The sequence below is a fragment of the Odocoileus virginianus genome, chromosome 12 (genome assembly GCF_023699985.2).
Source record: "Odocoileus virginianus isolate 20LAN1187 ecotype Illinois chromosome 12, Ovbor_1.2, whole genome shotgun sequence".
NCBI lineage: Eukaryota > Metazoa > Chordata > Mammalia > Artiodactyla > Cervidae > Odocoileus > Odocoileus virginianus.
This window is the reverse complement of record NC_069685.1, coordinates 31,111,640-31,127,742: the sequence shown is the minus strand read 5'-3', so window position 1 is coordinate 31,127,742 and position 16,103 is coordinate 31,111,640. Positions and strand designations below refer to the sequence as shown.

Below are 16,103 nucleotides of genomic sequence, written 5' to 3'. Positions count from 1 at the left end.
CTGACCAAGACTTGGATGGTTAGTAAAGCTTGGGGGTTTGTTTCAGGAACTAAGTTAAATCAATAAATGCTGTTTCTTAGGCAATAGAGCTTTCTTCATCTTTTCGCAACAATTGACTGTCCTTTGAGATATAACATTCATTAACTCATTAACAGGCCAGAACTGTTTTCCTATAATGACATCTTGTGTCTCTTGGCTAATTTAAGACTCAAATGAAATACATATGAGAAGTGCATGAGCACTTTAAAAACCCCAGTTGTTCACTTCAAGACAATGTCCTGCAGCCCTCAGTACTTTACGAGCTCTCTCTCTCATCTACAGGACATGTTCTTATCAACGCATCTCTGTGCGCATGTGCACTAGAACAGGTCAGCCCTAGCCTGAGTCCCCTGTAACAGAACCAGGCCCAGAGTCAGGCAGAACGGCACATTTGTGCTTTGTGGACCTCTTGCTTTCCTTAGTTTTCTTTGCCTTGAGTGCATTTGATTAGGCCACAAGCTATGAAAACAAAATGACTAAAATAACACATCTGGTTAAACAAATTTGACTTTTTATATGATAGCTGCTTTCTAGTTTCAGTCTTTTGGCACTGAATTTTTATTTTTACTAAATTATTCAGACTAAGTCTTTTTTTATTGGCAAAAATTTAATAAGAGACATTCAAGTGGCTTTTATTAGCTGCCAAAACTTTTGTTTCAAAGGGGTTGCCTGGTGTGAGAAAGGGATGAATGCGTACACACTCTGGTTAAGATGGGAGAATGTGTGTAGATGAATGTGTACACCTTCCTGTTACAATGGAGAGTGTGTGTAGATGAATGCATACACACTCGGGTTAGAATGGAGAGTGTGTGTAGAGTCAGACCCTTCTCCTGCTGTCTTATCTGGCCCCTCAGAGCCCCCAGAACTTTGTAGGGCACTCTCTTAAATCGACTGGAGTAGAGATTTAAATCAAAGTAGTGAAATTTCTATCAGCGATTTGCATATATTTCTTTGGTTCAGTATCTAGTGTGATACATTAACAAAGCAAAACAAAACATATAAAAAAGCACTGGCAAGGCTTTATTAAAAAGAACATGTTTTTAGCTTTGGATATGTCACAAAATATTCCATTGCCATTTACCAGAAAATTCAGACCATTACTCACCTTTCCATTGCTTATGGGTGTAATCAAGACATTTCATTTTGAAGTACTTAACATTTTAAAAAGCTATATTTCTAAAAATCCAAATAATTCCTTTAGTCAATGAGGAGAACAGAAGGTTCTGCTGAATGGTAATATGACCCAGGAATAGCATTATACTCTCCACATATTGGTTTGGCACATTCTTTACCTTTGAGGAGAAACAGAAATATTAAAGTGCTTGTAGCCCTTTCTGAACCTTCAGTCAAAGTTTATTAAAGTTTTGTCAGTTACATAAAATAGGAATATCTAGTGGAATAGTATTTTACTTCTTATTGATCCTATCACCATTATTATCTCATAAAATATTATTCATTTTATAAAAATATATTAATTGTGTATGTGCCTGTAATCATGGCTTCCCAGGTGGCACTAGTGGTAAAGAACCCACCTGCCAGTGCAGGAGAGGTAAGAAACCCAGGTTCGATCCCTGGGTGGGGAAGATCCCCTGGAGGAGGAAATGGCAACCCACTCCAGTATTCTTGCCTGGAGAACCCTATGGACTGAGGAGCCTGGAAGGCTACAGTCCGTGGGGTCGCAAAGAGTCGGACACGATTAAAACAGCACGCACGCGCGTCTATAATCTTAAAGCAGATCTTAGCAAGGTACCTGGTTATAGTACATATTCAGTCGATGGGCACTTTCGCTGTCCTTGTTTATGAAGACTTTGTAAAAAATCAGAGAAGTCTAGAATTTGAAAATAAATGGAGCAACACAATGTGCTCTACCTAAAGGAGATACTTAGCAGTAAGGAGCCCTTTTCACGGTAATAGAAATAAAATGGCGAACTACTCTGCCATCTAGTGGACATGCTGAAAAGAGAAAAGTGTTTGGTAAAGAGTTGCATTAATTTTCACCAAAATGCTGAATTTTTCTTTAGCAAAGTAGCACCTGCTCTCCTTATTGCTTTTGGAAGATATTATGAGGATTTGTGTGTGCAATGGGTAAGACAGTTTTCATAAAGTGGTTTGAAAAAAAATGGAATTTAGGGATTCCAGGATAGAAGCTAAAAAGTGTACAGTGCCAAATGAATGTTTTCATATAAGGACTATCACGGAGCCAGAGCAAGAAAAAGTGTGTGAGAGAGAAAGAGATAGGAAGGAGAGAGAAACTGATCTCTTTATAGCATTGTTTAAAAGAGGGAACAAATAAGAAAGAAGCACTGTTTAGAAAATTTTTGAAGTTTAAAACTGGAAGTCCCCAGGGCTCAAGGAATAATTCTTTAACATATGGAAAGTTTGGCAAAGAGGAAAAAATGTCTATTGGAAGAAGTTCCAATGTCTGGGAAGAGGGAGGAAAGGGCAGATGAAGAACAGCTGCTGAAAACGAGTACCGCGTGTCCGAGGCTTCCTGCAACGCCGCAGCCCAGAGAGCGCACCGCTGCTGAGGGCGGTTTTCCTGTGTTTCACCCAAAAGTTACAGGCTTGTGGTGGGAGGGAACCAGGAGGTAAGAGTATAACTAAAGGAGACCTTTCAGTAAACTGGATGCTGACCACTTCTATTGCCTTGTTAAAACGAAATAGTACCACCAAAAGGAAGACTGGCAAGTCATCTCCTGTTACACCTTGCGGAGACTCATGCTCTGAGGGGCGAAGCCCCATGCCTTCAGCCAGTTCAGTCCTCGCAGGACCTGTCCGTGGGTAGCTTCCGACAGGGCTCTACGATCATGATGAACAAAGAGGTTAAGAGGAAAAAAGGCAGCTGGAGAGTTTAAAACTTTTAGTATAGCCAAGTCGATTGTGCTGATAATTCTCAGCATGTTAGAACAATGTGCAGCATATCAGCTGACAGGGGAAGGGACCTTGGCTTGGGATAGGATTCTTGGGACGGCAGTGATAAGGATAGATAGATTAGATCCTGACCCAGTTCATTTGGAATAGCGCCTGTCTTACACAAGGGGGTGATAATAAATAGGGAATAAAATCGGGACTTCTAGCATTTGTGAAAAGGGAAGAATATTTTCTGAGACCTCATAGGTTGGTGTCCTACTGGCAGGAAAAAAGGTAACTCCTCCTACCCTACCTTCTCCTAGTTATCGCCTTTTGCGATGAAAAAGAAAATATTTCATGGAGCAGGCAAGATGGAAGAATTTTACACTATTACATGGATTTGGGGCCTGCAAGAGAGTAAACAGTTCTTTAGACAGTGTTGGGGACACAGATGTGTAGGGCAGGAACTAGGAAGGCAGGTGGCGCTGTGGAGTAAGCCTCGGGGTGGTGGGACAGTGGGACCCCAGAAACTCTTCTGCGTCAACCTCCCATTGGGATACAGACACGTGGCCCTGAGGGTTATGTGGATACGGCTTATTGGGTCAGATGTGGACAGCTAAGCAACAGTGTGAACCCATCAGGTTCTCTCTTTCAGAAACTTTAAGCTGGGACCACTTCCAACTTGGACCTGAAGCTGCAAGACTGTCGATTTCCAACATATTAGCTAGAGAGCTGTGCTTCATCTGTAATTACATTGTGCACAAAGCAAAAAAAAAGTCAGTCTTCAGAGGGATGAAGGGAAATAATGTACAGGAAGAGCAGAGATGAGAATTAGTAAAAGAAATATCTGAAAATTTTAAAATTATTTGTTCTAATTCCTTTTCATGGCCATCCATAGATCTGCCCTCAGCTTTCATTATCTCTGTATCCTGGTAATGGGGCTTCCCAGGTGCTGCAGTGTTAAAGAAGCTGCCTGTCAACGCAGAAGATGCAGGTTCAATCCCTGGGTCAGGCAGATGCCCTGGAGGAGGAAGTGGCAACCCACTCCAGTATTCTTGCCTGGAAAGTTCCATGAACACAGGAGCCTGGCGGGCTATGGCCTATGAGGTCACAAAGAGTCAGACATGACCTGAGCACACACATTTCTCCACTTCATCCCTGTAATATATTCCTGTTCAACTTAAGAAGTCCTCTGTGAAAATCTGTTAAATGCACAAAGGTTCTTAACCATATGGTAATTTTTCCCCTACACTGTCCAAATTTAGTGATTTGAGTCAGAAAGATGAAATTTGAAAAGGTGGACTTCCCTCGGTCCCTTAGACTCTAGGTAAATAGAAACTCTAATCTAGGCATGACCTTTTGAGTGCGTCCTCAAAAATTTTGGATCTCCCTCCAGCACTTGATCAGTAGGGATGTGTGGTACTGTTCAGGAAGGGGACCCTGGTCCTGGTCTTCTTCTCACCTTGGAGAACTTTCTGACCCTCTGTGTTCCCCAGTTGCTTCCAACTGGGGTCATCAGTTGCACAGAGTCCTCCAGTACTAATGCTTATGAGGTTTTCCTGGGACCCCAAGGGTTGGGCCCCTGTTCTGGGAAGGTGGCCTGGCAAGTAGATGCCTGGTGGTGGTCGAGTGACCAAGTCCTGAAGGGAATAGCCTCTTGCTGGTCTTTAAAGCTTCAGTGGAACTCTGCATATGAACTGATTTAGATTCTCTGTGTTAAAAGTGAAAAAGTTAAAATGCCAGTTTAAAAAACCCAAAGAAAGAATTGTGTGCTTTCAAATAAATGAAAGATTTCTATATTGACAGAGAGTGAAAGACAGGGAAGAATAGAAAGGAATGACAAAAGACAGCCAGAGTCCATACTATGGCAGGTCTCGAGAAATTGGACTCTATCTTCAAGGCAACGATCAAGCACTGAAAACTGCTAGTAATTTGTATTATAAACAGTTACTCTGATTGTAGAGTGACCACAGGGGAGAAGTTGGGAAGCCGCTCAAAGGTGGTGGCCCTGAAGTTGAAGAGAAATGGACCGACTCTAATGAGGTATGTAGGAGATGGGAGTGACGATAGATTTGATGAGAGCAGAGGAAGAGAGGGTTGTCAGGGTAACCTCTGGCTGAGCCGCTAGGTGAGCAGCTGCACCATTTCCTGAAGAGCAGTTTTATGAGACAGGCTAGAGGTCGAGGTGGGGGCGGCTGGTGGGGAAGAGAATAGAATGAGCGTAGGCGGAGTGGGAGGTGCATGAGGGGCTTCTGAAAGGACAATGCACAGTGGGGGCTGGAGGCATGTGACCGGAACGCCCATGATCACATTATCCCCTCCCCTGGCAAAGTCATGTAGTTTGGCTCCATTTCCCATCTGGAATGCAGAGCGTTGAGCCTGGACACATGCTTTCTTTCCCATGCAGGAGACTAGGAATGCAGAAGTAGCTGATATGCACCAGAGAAGATGTCCATTTACTTTACACATTGACTTTGCCCCAGCCTGTGCCTCAAAGTGTAATTCAGAAATTTCAGACATGGTGGTGCACAGACATTGTGCACAAGAGTGTTTGTCTTGGACTGGCAGGAAAAATACATAATTTTGCCCTTCACAAGCCATTGTCTGCCTTCAATGTTGACATATTCACTTTCCTAACTTGGCTAGGGAAAATGACTCCTGATCATCATATAAGGCAGACACGTTCAGATAATAGAATGTGTCTCTTACCCATAATATGCACTTCAGTACAGCCAATTAGCTGTGCAAATAACTACACAAACATACCAATATAAAATTGATATATTTTTTAAATTTATTGAAACCTTTATTCATTTTCAGATGTCTTCTCTTAATTTAAACTGAATGTCTAAAGCAGGCAAATCTATGTATTTATTCTTCATTCTGAGAGAAATGTTGGCTTGGGGAAATTTCAGGGAGGAGCTCAGGAAAATTTTCTGAAAAACTGTATTATTTATCTGATCAAGAAAGGTTATTCAATTCTGAGCTTTCCTTCTGATTTTTTGTTAATTAAACTTTTAGAAATTTAAATGACTAAATCCACAATGAATCTGCACAAATATTAGATAGTGTTATAAGTACAGCAGCTGAAGTGGCCTGGAAGGCATATGTTCTGATTATCTCTTCTGTGATGGGGCTTCTAAGAGGGAACTTTATTTCCATTTATTTAGTGGTTTTCATACTTTGATACTTTGGAGGTTAAAAATAAAATCCCTTTGACCTAAAACCTAGTTCTGAGAATTCTTGCTGTAGGTCTCACATCTCCATTGCTTTCTCTTGGACTTCGTGTGCCTGGGAGAGAATAAAACGTGAACTCTTGATGTTTCCGTGTGTCACAGCTTTTCCAATTCAAAATCCAAAAGGAAATAGAGGGAAATGATACGCATGAAACTTTCTATATTGCAGGGACTTGAGTATTCTCAAGTTTATCACAACAATACATCGAGCAAAGGATTTCTATCCCGATTTTTGGATGAGGAAACTGACTCTCAGAAGGGACATTTGCTGAAATTCCCACTGCTGAGTGATGGGTGGAAACCGAAGACTGATCCTTCTGCTATAATATTCACACTATTTCCACTCTGCCAGAGGTTTCCTGATTGGGTTCCCAGAGCCCAGGGACAAGAGGAGACACCTTGGCCACCACTCTGTGGGGAAAGTGAGGAGAAAAAAGGCTGCCTGACAAGATGTTGGTTCCCTGTGTTCGTTTCAAGCAGAGCAGTTCTGCCTTTAATTTTTTACTTACTGTGTACACTTAACATTATTACCCAGGAAAGTGACTTCCACTACTTAAAACTTATTTTGCAAGGTGTTGCACTGTGAAAATGAACTCTGGAGCTCATGAATGAGAAAACTAGAGAGTCATAAAGAAAAATACCACCACTTCTGGACATAGTAAAGTCTCCATAATACTATTTATATTTAAACTTATTTGGGGGCCTTTTTCTCCAGGTAGTTATTGACACATGATTAATAGGAAATTGTTTTCCTATCTGTGTTTCTATGTTTTTAGGGATAATGTACAGGACTCTGAAATACTGAAAGAGAAATGTCTGTGTATGCCTGAGAGAGAGCTAATAGTTTAAGACTACTGTGGAGTGTGGGCTTCCCTGGGGCTCAGCAGTAAAGAATCTGCCTGCACTGCAGGAGATCTGGGTTCGATCCCTGGGTCGAGAAGACCCCCTGGAGTAGGAAATGGACGCTCACTTCAGTATTCTTGCCTGGAGAATCCCAGGGACAGAGGAGCCTGGTGGGCTACAGTCCACGGGGTCACAAGACTCAGACAGGATTGAGCCGCCGCCACCACAGTGGAGTGTAGAGGAAATGGAGCCATTTTATAGGAAAAAAAAAAAAAAATCAGAAAACTGTAGGTTAACTAACCTTGGTTCAGAGACCAGGGAATGCATGAAGGAGGTAAAGATTCTGATAGAAAGCAATTCTCAGTGGATGTCTGGCTGGAATTCCTGGCTTTAACGTAACTTTTAATTTTTAATCAGCTTTATTGAGGTATGATTTACTTGAGGCTATGAAATCCTGACTTCTACTTCTAAAGAAACTGCTTCTTTTATATCCACTGCAGTGGGACATGGCCCAAATTATTTCTTGAGACAAAGACAATCACTGCTTTTTGATGGATGTACTAAAGTGTGGTCCCTGGAACAACAGCCTCAGCATCACCTGGGGGCCGTTCATAGGTGCAAATACTCAGGCCCCATCTACAGACCCACAGACTGGAAACTGGGTAAGGCTCAGCAGTCTGTGTTTCCCTGAGCTCCCAGGTGCTTTAATTTACAGTAGAGTTTGAGAATCCCTGTATGGGAGCTGGCTTTTGACCAGGCATAGCCAATCTGGAGACTGGCCAGAGGAGGGTTGTCTTTGCTGAACTTTTCCTATGAACAAAGCTAGAGCTTCCTGAATTGGCATGGGAAACCTGGAAGATATCAACCAGCTGTTAGCAGAAAAAAGCAGAGGGAACACTTAAATAGAAGAAGAGATCAAGAGTCAAGAGTCATGTCATAGCTCACTGCTAAAACTTCTGTTGATGAAAGGGTGAGATTCCACACATATTCTCACAATAAGTTTCCGTTATGTGAGGTATCTCATCACCAAAAGAGCTTAAACCATCTTGTCCTCAGCAGTTCAGAGTTTACATAGAAGGGAGAGAATCATGTAAGTTAGTAATTATTTGAGCCAAAAATTTGGAGAGGGGGACAAAGAAGCAACCTTAATTTTGAGAAAATGAAGACTCAAAGAAGATAATTTTTTCATATTGAGAATATAATGATAATGTGCACAGAGAGGTCAGACCAGGCTCTCCAAAGAAAAATCTCATTCAGACACACAAATGTCTTCTGCAGAGCAGGTAACCAGAATTTACATGTCTTCATAATGACATAGACTAATAAACAGCATGTATTGTGCGCTAAGTATGTAGGATGCTGTTTTATGTCTCTGTGTGAATACATATATATATGCATGTGTGTATATATGTGTGTGTGCTAAGTCACCACGGTTGTATCCAACTTTTTGTGACCCTATGGACTGTAGCCTGCCAGGCTCCTCTGTCCATAGGATTCTTCAGGCAAGAATACTGGAGTGGTCGCCGTGCCCTCCTACAGGGGATCTTACTGACCCGGGGATTGAGCTGGCGACTCTTATGTCTCTTGCACTGGCAGGCTGGTTCTGTACCACTAGCGCCAGCTGGGAAGCCCACGTGGCATGTATGTGTATATATGGTATCTGAATTCACTTAAATCATGTAATAACCTGACCATGTTTATACTGTTACTGTATTTGTTTTATAGATAATAATATTAAGGTAGGGGAAAATTAATTACCTTGCCCAAGGACATACACGTCATCTGTTATGAAGTAGGGATTTGCACCCCGGTAACTTGGCACCAGAGCTTGTGCTATCAGCTACAATGTTATATTACTTCTTGATGGAAGTTATTAAAATTAATCCTCTATGTTTGAGATTCTATAAATTGCTTATTTGTCTCTATGGCAACCATATGAAAGCCCTGTGCTTCTAGACTCTCATTTGAAATCACCACTAACCAAAAGAGCCACATGGCTCCTGCGTGTCCCACCAAACATGTGCATGTGATTACATTTTCTATGTGACTCCTAACCTCTTCATCAGACCAGTGTCCCATATTGAGAACTCTGCTTTTACTTCCTATAGGAATTATTTACATCTGATTTCCTAGTTGTAATCTGGAACAAAAGAGGGAGGAAGGGAAGAAGGTAGGTAGTGTCCTCCTCTTTCTAGACCATGAATGTATTTCAATGTTTTGTAATGGAACAGTATGAAACCTGGGCTTCCTCAATGGTTCAGCGGTAAAGAATCTGCCTGCAATGCAGCAGACACAGGTTCAATCCCTGAGTTGGGAAGATCCCCTGGAGGAGGAAATGGCAACCCACTCCAGTGTTCTTGCCTGGAAAATCCCATGGACAAAGGAGCCTGGCGGGCTTTCATCCCTGGGGTCACAAAGAGTAAGACACAACTGAGCAACTGAGCATGTATGTGAAACATGAGGTTTTCCTAAAGGTAGAGGGAAGTTCCTCACCTGCATAAGGACAGCATACTCCTGAAGAGATTCTCAGAAGGGGATGCCCCTCCTAAGCTATTGGCGGTCAGTGCTTTCGTGTATTTTTTAATACAGGTTAGTTCAGTGGACATATATATACATATGTATTTATTAAATATTTACATATATATTTACTTTTTGTATTAACTCTAAATGAAAAGGGTGCAGTGTTACATAGGAACTCAACTGTAGAGCAGAGGCTCGGGGCTGGGTTTTTTGCAATCTTCACTGGTCATCTGTGATATGCCAGGACCTCCACTTATGCAGGGGGCTTCCCGGGCAGCGCTAGTGGTAAAGAACCTGCTGCCAGTGCAGGGGGCATAAGAGGCCTGGGTTCTGTCTCTGAGTGGGGAAGATTCCCTGGAGGAGGACATGGCAACCCACTCCAGTATTCTTGTCTGGAGAATCCCACGGACAGAGGAGCCTGGCGGGCTGCAGTCCATCAGGTCACAAAGAGTCAGACGGGCCTGCAGTGACTTAGCCTGCAGGCACACATACACGTGTACTGTGCAACTTAGGCCACAGCAGGATCTCCAGTGCTCTGGGAGGGCAGACTGTTGAACCTTCTGAACCCTCTGCCTATACAGAGTCTCATTGCAAGAGTTGGATGGCTCCAGGAAGCCCTAGTAGGTTGTGGACCTCAACCCGGTTCTGGAAGGGCTGAGGAATGCCCCTATCAGCTGTGACCTGGCCTCCACCCTTGGTTGTCCTCGAAAGTTCTTCCCATCAATACCTCTCTTTAGTGTGAGTTTAAAGGCTCGGCTCTAGTCATAATTACAAAAGCTGTGAAAGCCATGTGTGCGTGTCCTTTACACATATGTAAGTGGGTTGGTGAATGAACGGAAGGGATGTCAAAGAGAGAAGTGAAAACATTTGAAGCACAGATAAAAGGAATCAAGGATAAGGATCTGACTCCCAGCTCAAGATATGCTGCTCAAAAGTTTTGTATTTAGAAGCCCTCGCTAGCACGTCGGGGGAACCCACATTTTCCTCAGGGTCTGACCTAGTGGCAATGGAACGTGCTTTCTCAACAGGCTGCTCAGTCTGAACCACCAAGTATCTTTTTGTCTGTTGAGCAAAATGGATGATCATTTCACAATTCCTAATTTGCATGTAGCAAGTGCCTGTTTAATTAATCTCAATGTGAACCACATGTGGTTACAACTTTTCAAGTAAAAAAATAAGATACTCTGGTGAAGAAATTAGATGTCTTAAACAGCAACCATTTGCAGATAAAAGGCTGTAGAGACATTAAAACTTTGATCGTGAGCTCATTGCTTTGTATAATTTATATTATGGAATCATTAGATTCATTTCCTTGAACATAATATTACAGATTATACAGACTGGTTAATGGACTCCCTTTTTAGAAAATGTTATCATATACATCTCTCCATTTCCTTACTATTAGGAAAAGATCCCATTTTCTTTCCATTTAGCATAAATCAAATCAAAAGATGGTATTAAGTATTTAATACTATAGTTATAAGATATAATTACAAAAATGATGAAGACTACAACTCTACTGAATATTAGTATTACAGTGTATAAAAAGTTATATATGTTATTATTTATTATTAATAAAACAATTTAAATAAAAGTAATGTCATGAACAAAAAGCTAAGTAAAACTAGAATAGCAACTGGGAGAAATGCCACTAGGTGGAGCCCATGGTTTCTATGATTTAGGGTAAATGTCCTCAAGCAATCTGGGAGTGAGGGTTTTCTAGCTATTGAATCACACTGTTGTTAGGGACCGTCATTAGGCTGATATATTGGACAGTCCTTTAGCTACTGCAATTAGGAAATGGGAAATTTGAAGACGGTCAATCCACTTTTCTTTTTGAACAAGTACATAAAAGAATGTGCTATCAGTCCATTTCTGGAAATTAGGAGTAATTTAACCTGATTTTCTGGAAAAGAATAATCAATAATTGGATAATATTATAGCAAAGAAAGTTAGCTATGGGGAATATTTATGGAAAGGCAGTTTTCTTATATTAGTGAGCATCAAATGTCCACTTTTTAAAAAATTTTCAAGAAAATTATAATAAGAACACACTCTAAAATGTATTAGTTGCAGGGCAGAAAAAAGAAACCCATTTAAAAAGATTACTTAGATTAGCTTCAACAAGCAATTACAATCTGTTAAGTGGATTCTGGGAAAAAATTTAAATGCAGTACAGTTATACTCTAGTAGCTATTCTAAAATAACAAGTGAATAACTTTCCATACTGATGATACAGATAAGCCTTTTAAGAAAGGTTTTAGATTACTGCCTTCACAGTCATTCCTTTTATGTTGTATTTATTATTTTAAAAAAGTTTAAAAGCTTTATTAAGGAATAATTAACATAAATATACTGTGTAAACTCAAATTTTAGAATTCGATAAGTTTTCACACATACACATACACACACAGAGGAAAGCATCATGTCGAAAAGATTGTGAACATACTTCTCTCCCTTAAAAGTTTCCTCGTCTCCTTCCCTCCCTTCTCTGCTGTCTATGCCCCCATCCCAGCCCATGACCACTAATCTGTTTTCTGCCACCATAACTTAGTTTTCATTTTTCTATGGATTTATCCAGTATGAACAGTTTGGTTTTTTTTTTTGCAGGTGGCCGACTTTTTTCATTCAAAATAATTATTTTGAGATTCATCTACATTGTTGAATGTGTCAGTAGTTCATTCATTTCTATTGCTGAGTAGTATTTTCAAGTTTGGGTATACCACAATATGTTTGTTTATTCATTTGTTGATGGACATTGTGGTTTTTTTTTTCCCAGTTTGGAGTTATTACAAATAAAACTTCTATGATCATTCATGCATGAATTTGGTACAAAAAAATATTTCCTTTTTTCTTTGTTGTGTGAATGTTAGGCATCTGTTTAACTCTGTATGACACTGAAGCTGTTTTCCAAAATGGTGGTGTCATTTTTCTTCTTTCATGTACACTAAAGCAGATAGAGATTTCCATTTCATGGACATTAATAAAATCAATCAATATGACATGAACATGAGTTACTTAAGTTAGGAGTAAAAGAACACTCTTGCCTTTCTTTCTTTTTAATACTGCACTATCTTCTACCACAGTATTGAATTTGTCTCCTGTATACTGTGGAGGGGCAGAAATAAATTTATCATCACTACCTATAAAATACTTGAGTATGATAAATAACTTAAACATCACTGGGCAATTTATGGGAATAAGAAAACAGCAAGTAGGGTTTTTATTTCTCCAAAGTGCAAACATGATTAAACACCCTAGAACTGTAGGAAGGTTGTGTGCTTCATAACTGTGTTGCTTTAGATTGTAATGAATACATATCTCAAAAAAATTAGATCAGTTTCTGTTTTAATGTTGTAAATTCAGGCCATGTGTTTTTATTCCTTGTTGAAAAAAAAAATTCAATCACTGTATTTCCAGCAGAAAAATTTCTCATAAAATTTTTCCAGATATCAACTTCTTCAACAGCATCTTGTCATATTTGTAGCATGTCATGGTCTTTATTCAAATAAGTTATGCTGGTCACAGTTTAAATTGTATTTTGTTATATTTTTGGGAAAAAAAAAACTTATGCTTTTAAATTAATGAAAATACACTGTAAAAAAAAGATTCCGTTAAATATTTTGAAAATAGTCCGTTATTTACCAACTCTGTGGCCTTATATAAACTGCTTTTCTATGTTGGCATCTGTGAAATGAAATTAATACTTCTGTACACACTTTGAGAATTAAGGAAATTAAAACACATAAAATACTTGAAAAGTGCTGGTCATATAGTAATCACTCAATATTAGTTTTTATTACTTCTAAAGGTCTCATGCGCGCGCACTCTCTCTCTCTCTATATATATACATATATAGGCTTCCCAGGTGGTGCTAGTGGTAAAGAACCTGCCTGCCAATGCAGGAGATATAAGAGACATGGGTTCAATTTCTGGGTCAGGAAGATCCTCCAAAGTAAGAAACAGCAGCCCACTCCAGTATTCTTGCCTGGAGAATCCCGTGGACAGAGGAGTCTGGTGGGCTACGGTCCATAGCGTCACAAAGAGTTAGACCCGACTAAAGTGACTTAACACACACACACATATATATATGATAGTGATACATAAGTCTTTATTGAGAAGAACAAAAATATGTGTAAAGGAATGTGTTCAGAAACCCTTTCTGCCTTCTTATCTGTAGATGTCTGTCAAGACCATCCCTGTACTATCCTTAAAATACTTGAGTTAGAACTTTTATACATCTCTAGATTCTCAATGACTAGAACTATTAGATTCTCAAAGAACTTCAGTGATTTCTTTGTTGGTTTCTTAAATATATTTCCTAACCCACTGTGATGAGTTTGTTGAGTGTTAATCCTTTGAAATATGAAGATTACATCTGTTAAAACGAACTACATTTAAATCTAATTTTAGTTAAAATTTATTTAAATGTGTGAGTATGTATCACTTTGGTTACAAAAGTAAGAAACCATTACTTCTTTCAAAGACAGAACAAGGCCGTGCATAATAATTTTTTTCAGTTTCAAACCCATTGGATTGATAGATAAAATATTTAAGTACTAAGAGTTAAATAAATGAAAGAAAATATTCAAAACAAAGATGAAGTTTCTGTGACCCAGCATCAAACAGGAATTTTAAGAGGTTTGTGTAGGCAGGAAACCTCTGTTGATGAGGTGGGACTGAATTTCTGTGGCCGCAGAAAGCGAATTCTGTATAAGACCAGGGGGCTAAGACTCCAGGTTCAGTGAGGGGCAGTGAGGGGACCACTCATCTGGTGAGGTGCCACAGCCTAACTCCTCTTAACTAAGCTCACGGGCCATCAGCATCTCAAGTCTTGGTTGCAGCATGTGGGATCTAGTTCCCTGACCAGGGATCAAACCCAGGACCTCTGCACTGGGAGCTCAGAGTCTTAGCCACTGGACTACCAGAGAAGTCCTCAAGTTTGCAATTTTTAAAACATAAAATAATCCGGTATTACTGTATCATTTTTGCAACTGTAATTGGATTCTGTTTTAAGATGATGTCAGAACAAGGTGAACATTCTTGTTAAGACCTCTTCATATTGTGAGAAATACAGCCTCGTGTGACAGCAAAGAGCACAGACTGGGAAATTAGATTGTCCAGGATCGAATCTTAGCTCTGCCACTTCTAGTGTGTGATTCTAGGCCTCAGTTTCAACCTTTTTAATATGTAAATAAAAAATAGCAGTGCCTATAGCATTGAGTTGTGTGAGTATAAAATAAGTATTCACTGAGAAGTCAGCCCCCAGCAAAAACTATGTAAAGTTTGTCATCACTGAAAAAGTTTGTCTGTCCACTATATGTGAAGCATCCAAATAGGTCAAGCTTTTGAGAAACTGACTATAGCGTGAAATGCTTATTTGCCGACTCTTATCTTCAATTTTATATGTAATATAAAATTATCTTCAATTTTATATGTAATATAAAATTATCTTCAATTTTATATGTAATATAAAATTATCTTCAATTTTATATGTAATATCTTTTTTTCTTAGACTTCAATTCTGATTTTTAAACGTCTAAGTGAATGATGACCCTGGATTGAAGTCTCAGCAAGAAGAGACATCACCTTTCCAGGTCAGGTAAGAAAGTTGATGCACAGCTTTACCTTTGGGAAGCGTGTCTCTCTTTAATGGAATTCATTAGCTCCAGCAGATTGTGAGAACTGAGAGCTGGAGTTCCTAAGCGGGCTCTGTTCTCCCTCACACTTGCTGTGCCTGCGTTCCGTATGCTGTTCTGGGTGGCACCCGCCTTCACCCTCTGCAGATCTAGACATTTTCCTTATTGCTTCCTTCTTCCTCATCCACCCCTACCCGAATCCAATCACCCATTCTAAACTCTGCCCGTTTTATTTCGAAAACTTTTCGACCTTGGACCCTCTTTTTCATAGTATCACTGTGTTTGTAGAGTTTCTCATCATTCCTCAAATGGCCAGTGCCCCCAGCCACCCAACCAGGCTCCCGGCCAGCTGCCTTGACCCCCGAATCCATCTGCCTCCCAGCTGCTAGAGAGATCTCTGCAAACAAAAGCCTGTCAGAGGCTCTGCTGTGGCTGCTCTGGGGATAAAGTTTCCTGTCTCTGTTGGCGCATCCAGCCTCCTTTTCCAGCTTCTCATGTGCTGCCCTCACATCTACAGGAAATGAAAGCTACCCACGCTCTTGGGTTTTTTTTTTTTCTTCTCATGTATGTGCCTTTTCTCATTCTGTCAGTCTGCCTGGAATGCCCTCATCCCTCCTTCCACTCCCACCAGGGTCATCCTATCACCACAATGCCTAACTGATTACTGTGGCTCTTTGAAGATTTATTTCCTGCAGTGACTTCTATTAAAAAAAAAAAGCCTTCCCTGAAGTTCAGGGCAGGCTTAGGTTCTGATGCTCTAGGCTCCCAGCGTACTTGGTGTTTATATTTTGCCCTTGTGAATAATATATTTTTTTTCATGACTTCCAGACTAAATTATTCTGAGTTTTTTTCAAGGATTACATTTGATTATTAGAATACAATGTGCTAGACTTTGAGGTTTAATTGTAAAACACAATTCATTATTAGCATTTAAATAAAAGCGTTTAATATATGTAAATGAGAGTTCAAGGTATAT

General features: G+C 40.0%; 1 long non-coding RNA gene across 1 annotated transcript; it reads left to right on the top strand.

Annotated features, from left to right (window-relative positions):
- Positions 1-4,038: 4,038 nt before the first annotated feature.
- Positions 4,039-15,086, top strand: LOC110142265 (uncharacterized). The gene is made up of 3 exons (XR_011490532.1): positions 4,039-4,123; positions 4,852-4,932; positions 15,004-15,086. It is a non-coding gene; the product is annotated as an uncharacterized lncRNA (long non-coding RNA).
- The last annotated feature ends 1,017 nt before the right edge of the window (positions 15,087-16,103 follow it).